The sequence below is a fragment of the Myotis davidii genome, unplaced genomic scaffold, assembly GCF_000327345.1.
Source record: "Myotis davidii unplaced genomic scaffold, ASM32734v1 scaffold8, whole genome shotgun sequence".
Classification (NCBI taxonomy): Eukaryota; Metazoa; Chordata; class Mammalia; order Chiroptera; family Vespertilionidae; genus Myotis; species Myotis davidii.
Window position 1 is genome coordinate 611,781 of NW_006299520.1, and position 7,919 is coordinate 619,699.

The following is a 7,919-nucleotide window of genomic DNA, read 5'->3' on the forward strand; positions in this document are numbered from 1 at the left end:
CCTAGGCCTTGACCTAGCCTTGGGGAAGAGAATTTGAGGTACAAACCAATTTTCCTGGTTTGCTGAAGACACTCCCAATGTTAGCACTCAAATTCCTGCATCCCGGAGCCTCCCTTAGTCCTGGGCACTCTGGGACCCTGGTCCAGTCCAGAGGTGGTCTGTCCTAAACATTTTCTAAAAGCACATCCCAGAACCTCCCCTGTCCTCATTGCCCTCCCACGTAGCTGGCAGCTAATGAGAACTGTCATGAGTGCTTTGTATGCACATGGTCATATGCTATGAGCTTCTCACATATCATCTTAAATAATCCTCACAACCACCCTCCTAGGTTGAGAGATTTTGGTCTCCATTTTGCAGATGTGAACACTGAGGCTCAGAGAGGTTGTCCCCTGCCCCACTCACTGCCTAGAAGGCTGTGAAGTCACAGCTCACACCTCTCACTGCCTGCTGCCTGAGTGTGTGTGGCCTACTGCGACTGACGCCCTTTTTTCTTGTGCTATCATTCCTGGAGAAATGGTACTTTTCCGCAACATACGCGTAACAATTGTTCAAAAGGTGTTTATTGGTGCAGCCGCTTTGGAGGATCATTTGTCAGTATCTATTAAAATTTACAATTTGCATGCTCTTTCACATGGCGATTCCACTTCCTCTGCCCTAGGAAAACAGTCTCCAAGGTGCACGGGAGCTACATCCAAGGATCTTGGTTGAAACATCATGATAATGAAAATTTGATAACAACTCCAACGGTCACCAACTTGAGAGAATAAGAGAAATAGAGGAAAGGAAACTACACTGTGTACCCACCCATACTACGAAATTCTAGGCAGCGGTAGAAGGGAGCGGGTGAATCTGCTCTGCTCACCTGGAAGGGGCCGAGGCACGCTGTGAAGGGAAGGAGGCAGCTGCTGAAGGATGCTGACAGCTGGTACATGTACTAATGGAGCACGTGGTGCTGGTGTTTCCTGTGCGTGTATTTATGTGTATGTGACGATATAGGAAAACATCTAAAATTATATTAGCGGAACTCAGAATAATTACCCATTGAGTGGGGAAGTGTGACCAGGAATAGGGATGCCCATCGGAGGGAATTCAAGCTGTATCTGAGCAGATTTAAGTTTTTTCAAAGAATCATGCACTGATGTGCTGCTTGTCCAATTATAAATTTACAATAAAGTTGTTCTAATTGTTTACATTAGAGAAATGGTAGCTGTGGTAGTGAAGGGTGTAGTGTGGACTCAAAACTTGGCTTTCATCCTGGCTTGACCAATCAATAGCTGTGTAGCAATGTAACCTCAAATAAGTTACTTAACTTCTCGGTGTCTCTTTAGCCCCACCTAGAAAATGAACTTGATAAAAACACTCAGCTCAGAAAGTTCAGTGGGTAATTGCATTAAGTAATGAATAACCCTCTTAACCTTGTGCCTACAGCATAAATAGTGATTCATAATTGTTGGCAACTTTTATTGCTCCTAAAAACCTCTGAGGAACTGTGATGTATGCCCGGAGCTGGTAGAGATCTTGTGGGGATCCTAATTATCCATCACAGCTCCAGGCTTTCTATCAGGAAAAAAACGAGGGCTTGTGCCCTGCCACCCCTGCGCGCGCACACACACACACACACACACACACACACACACACTGTAGGAAAAGAAATGAAAGGGCAAGTGATATCCAAGAGGAAAGCTGGGAGGAGAAAAAGGATGATAGTACCTGTCTGCTGAGCTCAGAGAAGCAGGGCCTGGACCCAGGACTCAGCCTCAGTGTCTCTAACATCCTACCCCCAACATGGCAGGACCCTCAGCTCTGAGGTCAGGAGTGCACCCCCAGAGAAACCAAAACCCTGGAAAGAGTCATTTGGAAATAGAAAGAAGCAAATATGAGAACCTAAAGAGAACATCCTTCCCATAAGGCCACCGCTGGTTTGCCCCTGCTCCCTGCTGGCCGAGCAGAGGAAGTGAATGAGCAGATTCACCCGCTTCCTTCTAACTCTGGGGCTATAAGAGGGCCCTTTCCACAGGGAGAAGAGCTGGATCCAGGCGCTGCCCCTCCCAGCCCAGCCCAGACACAGACCCCCAGCTTGGCTCTTGGGCCTGTGGAGGTCTCAGGGGCGCTATAGCATGGAGCATTCACCTGAATTCCTGACTTTCGGGAAAAGAACTCTGTAATCTTGCCCTTAAAACCTGGGAGGGATGAAGACTTCCCTTGGTGCTGAGCCAGAATCTGCCAACAGAGCCCTGAGCGCTGCCTTTTCAGAGGCAGATCCCACGTCTCCTGATTAAATATTGACAGGAGCTCTGCCTGCCTTATCTTGATTCCGCGGAAACCCCTTCCCTGGGGGCTGCGCTGGGCAGAATGTCCCTCCCTCACCATGCACCGCAGAGTGGTTCCCTCACAAGCCATCACTGCAAAGAAACTGCTCTAAAGTACATAATACGTTTTCCGAATTCTGCCCCTAAAATGAGATTCTCCATCAGCCACCTGGGCTTGGCGGGCAAAGAGCAGGAATAACACCTGTTGGACTAATAAATCACTCATTATCTTTCCACATTGCAGATGCAGGGGAATGGGAACTAGGAAGGAGTGAAGGGCTGGGAACTGCTCCCAATACCGGAGGCTGCTCACCAAATCCAGGTCCTTCAACCCCGGGGTCAATGGGCCTGCTGGCCTACGTCTAGGAGTGCCAAGCCTCAAGGACAGGACCAGCCTGAAGTGAAGTTTTGAAGGGAAGGAGGTTATCCTCAGTCCCGACTTGCCCGATTAGCATCACGCTGGGCCTCCAGACTGTCTCTGCCATCCAGGACCCCGGCCTCTTGCTGTGTCTTCACTGGGAGCAGCCAGGTCCCTGCTCAAGACCCCTGTCCTAGCCCTTACCTTCTGCTAAAAGGGGCGGGATTAGAATGCAGTTCTCTCCCTGGAGATGAGGAGGTTGATCCCCATCGTAGGTCTCCTTGTGGACAGAGGCCATGAGGGTCTTTTCTCGAGGACGGGGTGAGAGAGGCCTGCTCTGCAGGTGTGAGCTAGAGGTTTCTGCCTCCCTCGCCTCCTCCCCACACCCCCACACCCCTTGTGGAAGAGGAGTCTGATCAGAAGACAACTGCACGTGACTGGGTTTTCTGTTTGCACAGTGTCCTAGACTTTTCTGGTAGGATCTCTGATCCAGTGTCATCATCCCTTGTTCCCCTTTACTCCTCAACAGTCAGCAAATTATCTAAGGAGATGGGGATTCCCATGCAGGTGGGATTCTGGTGAACCCCTGGTGGAGTTCCAGAGTTCAGTGAGAGGAGCCACGTGTCTGCAGAACATGCAGATGGTCTTCTGTTCTGGGGAGAACATTTTGGCACAGGCTTCAGAGAGGAGTCTCTGAGAAAACAAGCTTCTTTCTCTTTGTCATCCCAGCCACAATCATTCAAGATGCCAGGCCTCAGGCTAAGTGCTTTACATACATTATCTCATCTAATCTTCATGGCAATCCTTTGAAGGCCTATTTTACAGATGGAGAAACCAGAGCAGACTAGAGCAGAGGGGCACCAAGCCAGTTGCCCATAGTCACTTGGCTCCTGAGTGATAGAATCAGAATTTGAAACCAGATATGTCTGACCCATAGGTCATGCTCTCAGAATCACTGAGTCAGACTCCTGAGGTTACTGTAAGGTGAATTAAGTTAATACTGTGCAGTACTTAGAGCAGTGCCTAGCATATAAAAAGCACTATATGAGTGTTTATTAAAGAATAAAAAGCCTTGCCCTGGCTAGTGCTGTTCAGTAGTTAGAGCACCAAAGTGTCATGTGTTCAATTCCCTGTCAAGGGCACACACCTCAGTCTCCGGTTCGTTCTCTGCCCCCTTAGGGGCGCATGCTGGAGGCAACCAGAAAATGTGTCTCTCTTCTTTCCCTTCCTAGCATTCTCTCTGAAAAAGCAATGGGAAAAATATCCTCAGATGAGGATTAACAAAACAATCATAATAATAAGCCTGTGGAACCACAGGAGATGACCTTAAACATCTGTGTGGCCATGATGACGCCTACAAATGAAGGAGTGGGCTAGCGCCTTTCAAACTCCTGACCTTCCTCCTAACACCATGTGGTCAGAGGTGGTAATGGTCACCTCTAGCATACTTCAAACCCCGGACATAAGAAGTTCTGTCTGTACTTTTGCTGTTCTTGGGGTCAGAGAGGGGAAGGCTGACCTTCTGCGAGGGCTCCCAGGAATAGGCCAATAAGCTCATAAGCCTAAGAGGTATTACAGCTGGAGTTCGTTGATATAGGGGTTGCAGGTCACTGCATCCTTCAGGAACTAAGTGTGCATTATGCAAATCACTCATGCCAGTATTCTCCAGAAATTACCAAGCCCAGGGGGTTGTCTAACTGCTTAACCCTTTCCACCCAGCTATAGAGCAAAATCAGACATTGCTAACCAATGCAAAGAGGTTTCCAGGCCCTAGCCAGTTTGGCTCAGTGGATAGAGCATCGACCTGCCAACTAAAGGATCCCAGGTTAATTTCCAGCCAAGGGCACATGCATGGGTTGCAGACTCCATCTCCCCCAGTAGGGGGCGTGCAGGAGGCAGCCAATCAGTGATTCTTGTCATTGATATTCCTATCTATCTCCCTTCCTCTGAAAAGAAGGAGAAGGAGGAGGAGGAGGAGGAAGAGGAGGAGGAGTCCAGGACATGACAACCTGATGAACAGAGGGGTAAGATGGCTTGGGACTCATCAGTGCGTTTGTCCTTACACTGGGTTTGAAGCCCAAGGCCTGTCTATCCATCCTCTGGAAGGGGAATACATTCCTTTCAGGGGATCCTTGAGGCTCACTGGAGGTGAGAAGATTCCTTCCATGGGACTTGGGAGCTCAGACTCATTTACTCTGACTGACCAGATTGTGGGTGTTTCAGAGAGAGCGGTATTTGAATTGGGCATTGAACAAGGAAGGAAGGGCAGGTCAAGGACACAAAGGCAGAAAGGTGAGATCCACAGCTTATTTGAGGAACAGCAAGTGGTTGAAACGAAGTGGACTAGGCGGCAAATAAAGGCTAAATTTTTTTTTGAACAATCGCTGTAACAAAACTAAGATTATTTAATAAAATCCTAAGTTTATGTCCACAATTTGTAAAATTCACCACTTGAACAATGAAAAAGAAAAAAGTTCCCTAGACAGATTCCTTTCTGATGGGCATTGGAGCTTTAAAACCAGAAGGTGAGGTCTGCACAAATACAAACTTGCCATTGATATTTGCATAGTTGAGCTCCTGGGTCCAGCTGGAGCAGCCATGCCACAGGAGGACCCAGAGCATTGCCATCTGGAGCTTAGGTTACCCAGTGAGAAGCAAAGGTCATTTTCTCCAGGTAAATAGCAGCTTGAAACATCAGCTTTTCTTGTGGCTTCTGTAAGATGGAGTCATGGAATCTCAGGGCAGGCAGCCAACCAGATATCATCTTATCATTCCCACTGCCTGTAGGCCAAGCTGTACTACATGCAACCTAATGAAGATAAATAGCTGGCTGATGCTCATCAAACGTGTGTTGTCACTGATGTTCACATACCAGCCCCTCCTTTGATATTCAGAGCTCTTGATGGTTTCATTCACTCTCTGGTGAATGTCTCACCACCTATATAATGAAAAGCTTTTTCTTTAAAGTCAACCTTGAGCCCTGGAGTAGAACTGTGAGCATTCACGTCTTTAGATGATAGAAATTCAACCACTTTCTCCATATGCACGTCCAACATTTGCCCTCACTTATCATTTAACATGTCAAACAGAATTTCTCAAATTCTCCTTCCACTTAATCTGTGAAGAAAGCATATCATAATAGCCGAAAGCCAGGTATTGAAGTAAGACAGAAACCAGGCTCTGGAACTCACTAACTACTGTGTTCTTGGAAAAGTCATTTAATTCCTGAGGATTCAGTTTTATCTCTGTAAGATGGAGATACCAGCATCATTTTTCTGTAAGATTGCCGTGAAGATCAAAGGAGAGCATAGAAGCGAAATCTCTTCATAAGTTATGCACTATAAATATAAAATATTTAGGTATTATTTCTACTTACAAAGGAACACCAATACATTGAGCAAACAGGAATCATAATGAGGCGAAAGTGGCTACATTAACATCAAATAAACTAGACTTCAAAACAAACACTATGACTAGAGATAAAGGGGTTCATTGCATAATGATAAAAGGATCTATTGATAAAAAGAAGGCATAACAACTATGAATGTGTATTTACCTAATAACAGAAATTCAACATACTTGTGTCAAAAGAGTCTTGGAGCGGAGTGAGGAGGAAGGGGAGCAGTGGAGAGGGACAATGGGGGGAAAGGAGGAGACATCTGTAATGCACTCAACAATAAAGATTTTTTTTTAAAAAGACATATTGTGATAGTCATAATAATGAACAGAAATTCAACAGAATTAAATGAAGGAATAAACTCACAATCATAATTAGAGATTTTAACACTCTTTATTGGTACTTAATAGAATAACGAGGCAAAAAACAAGTAGTAAATACATAGACGATCTAAACCACACTATTAACCTTTCTAAGTGAATTAACATTTGTAGAATTCCTCATCTAACAAGTAAAGAATTTGCTTTTTTTAGGAGAGCATATTATGTTCACCAAGGAAAATCAAATGTTGGTTCATAAAGCAAGTCTTAACACATTTAAAAAGACTGCCATCTTGTAGAGTATTTTCTCTCAAAATTAAATTAAATATATTGATATAGATATATATGATAGAAAAGGTATTAAAGAAAAATCAATGATCTTAGGATAGATTTTTAAAATATAGATCAAATATAATTCTCAACCAGGTGTGATTTTTGCTCTTCAGGGGGCAGTTGACAATGCTTAGAAGCATTTTTAATGTCACGATTGGGTGAGGGAGAGCAACTAGCATCTGGTGGGTAGAGGCCAAGCTTGGTCCTAAACATTCTCTACAGTGCATAGGACAGCCTGCCACAACAAGGAATCATCCAGTCAGAAATGTCAATAGTGAAGGTTCAGAACCCTAATTAAATATGTCATAAACATTCCCGCAGGCCCAGATAATTTCACCAGTAACTTAAATCAAACATTTCAGGGGGAAAAAAATTAACACCATCTTATACCCACTGTTAGAGAAAATGGAGAAAAAACACTTCCCGGATCATTTTTGTGAGGCTAGCATAACCTGATAACAAAACCTAATAAAGACATTACATGAAAAGAAAATTACAGACCAACAGCCCCCATGAATATAGACAAAAAATTACCCAAAGGAATTACATTGTATTTAAGTGAGATTTATTCTAGGAATACAAGGGTAATTTAACTTTCAAATAAAACCTGCCAATAATTCACCATATTGACAGAATGAAGGGAAAAACTGCATGGTTATCTTAATGTCCAATATCATTAGTCATCCAAGAAATGCAAATTCAAACCAAATTGAGATAAACCAAATGTTGGCAAGGATGTAGACTAATAGGAATTGTCATATGTTATTTATAGGAGTGTAAAATGGCACAACCACTTTGGGAAAAGTTCTGGCAGTTTTCTCATGAAACTAAACATGCACCTACTCTGTGATCCAGTAATTCCAATATTATATGTTTACTCAAAAGAAGTAAAAACATATGTATACACACATACATATATATAAAGTAAACCAACTTATATAAGAATGTTCTTAGCAACTGTATTTATAATAGCCAAAAACTGGAAATAGCCGGTGTCAATCAATAAGAAAGAAAATGGATAAACAAATTGTGGTATATTTATGCAATAAACACTAATCAGCAATAAAAAAAGAACAAACTACTTATATGTGCAACAACATGGATGAATACAAAACATTATGACATAAGAGCTACACAAGAGAGTGCAGACTGTATGATTCCACTCATGTTAACTCTACATAGGTAACACTATGTCAAAAAGA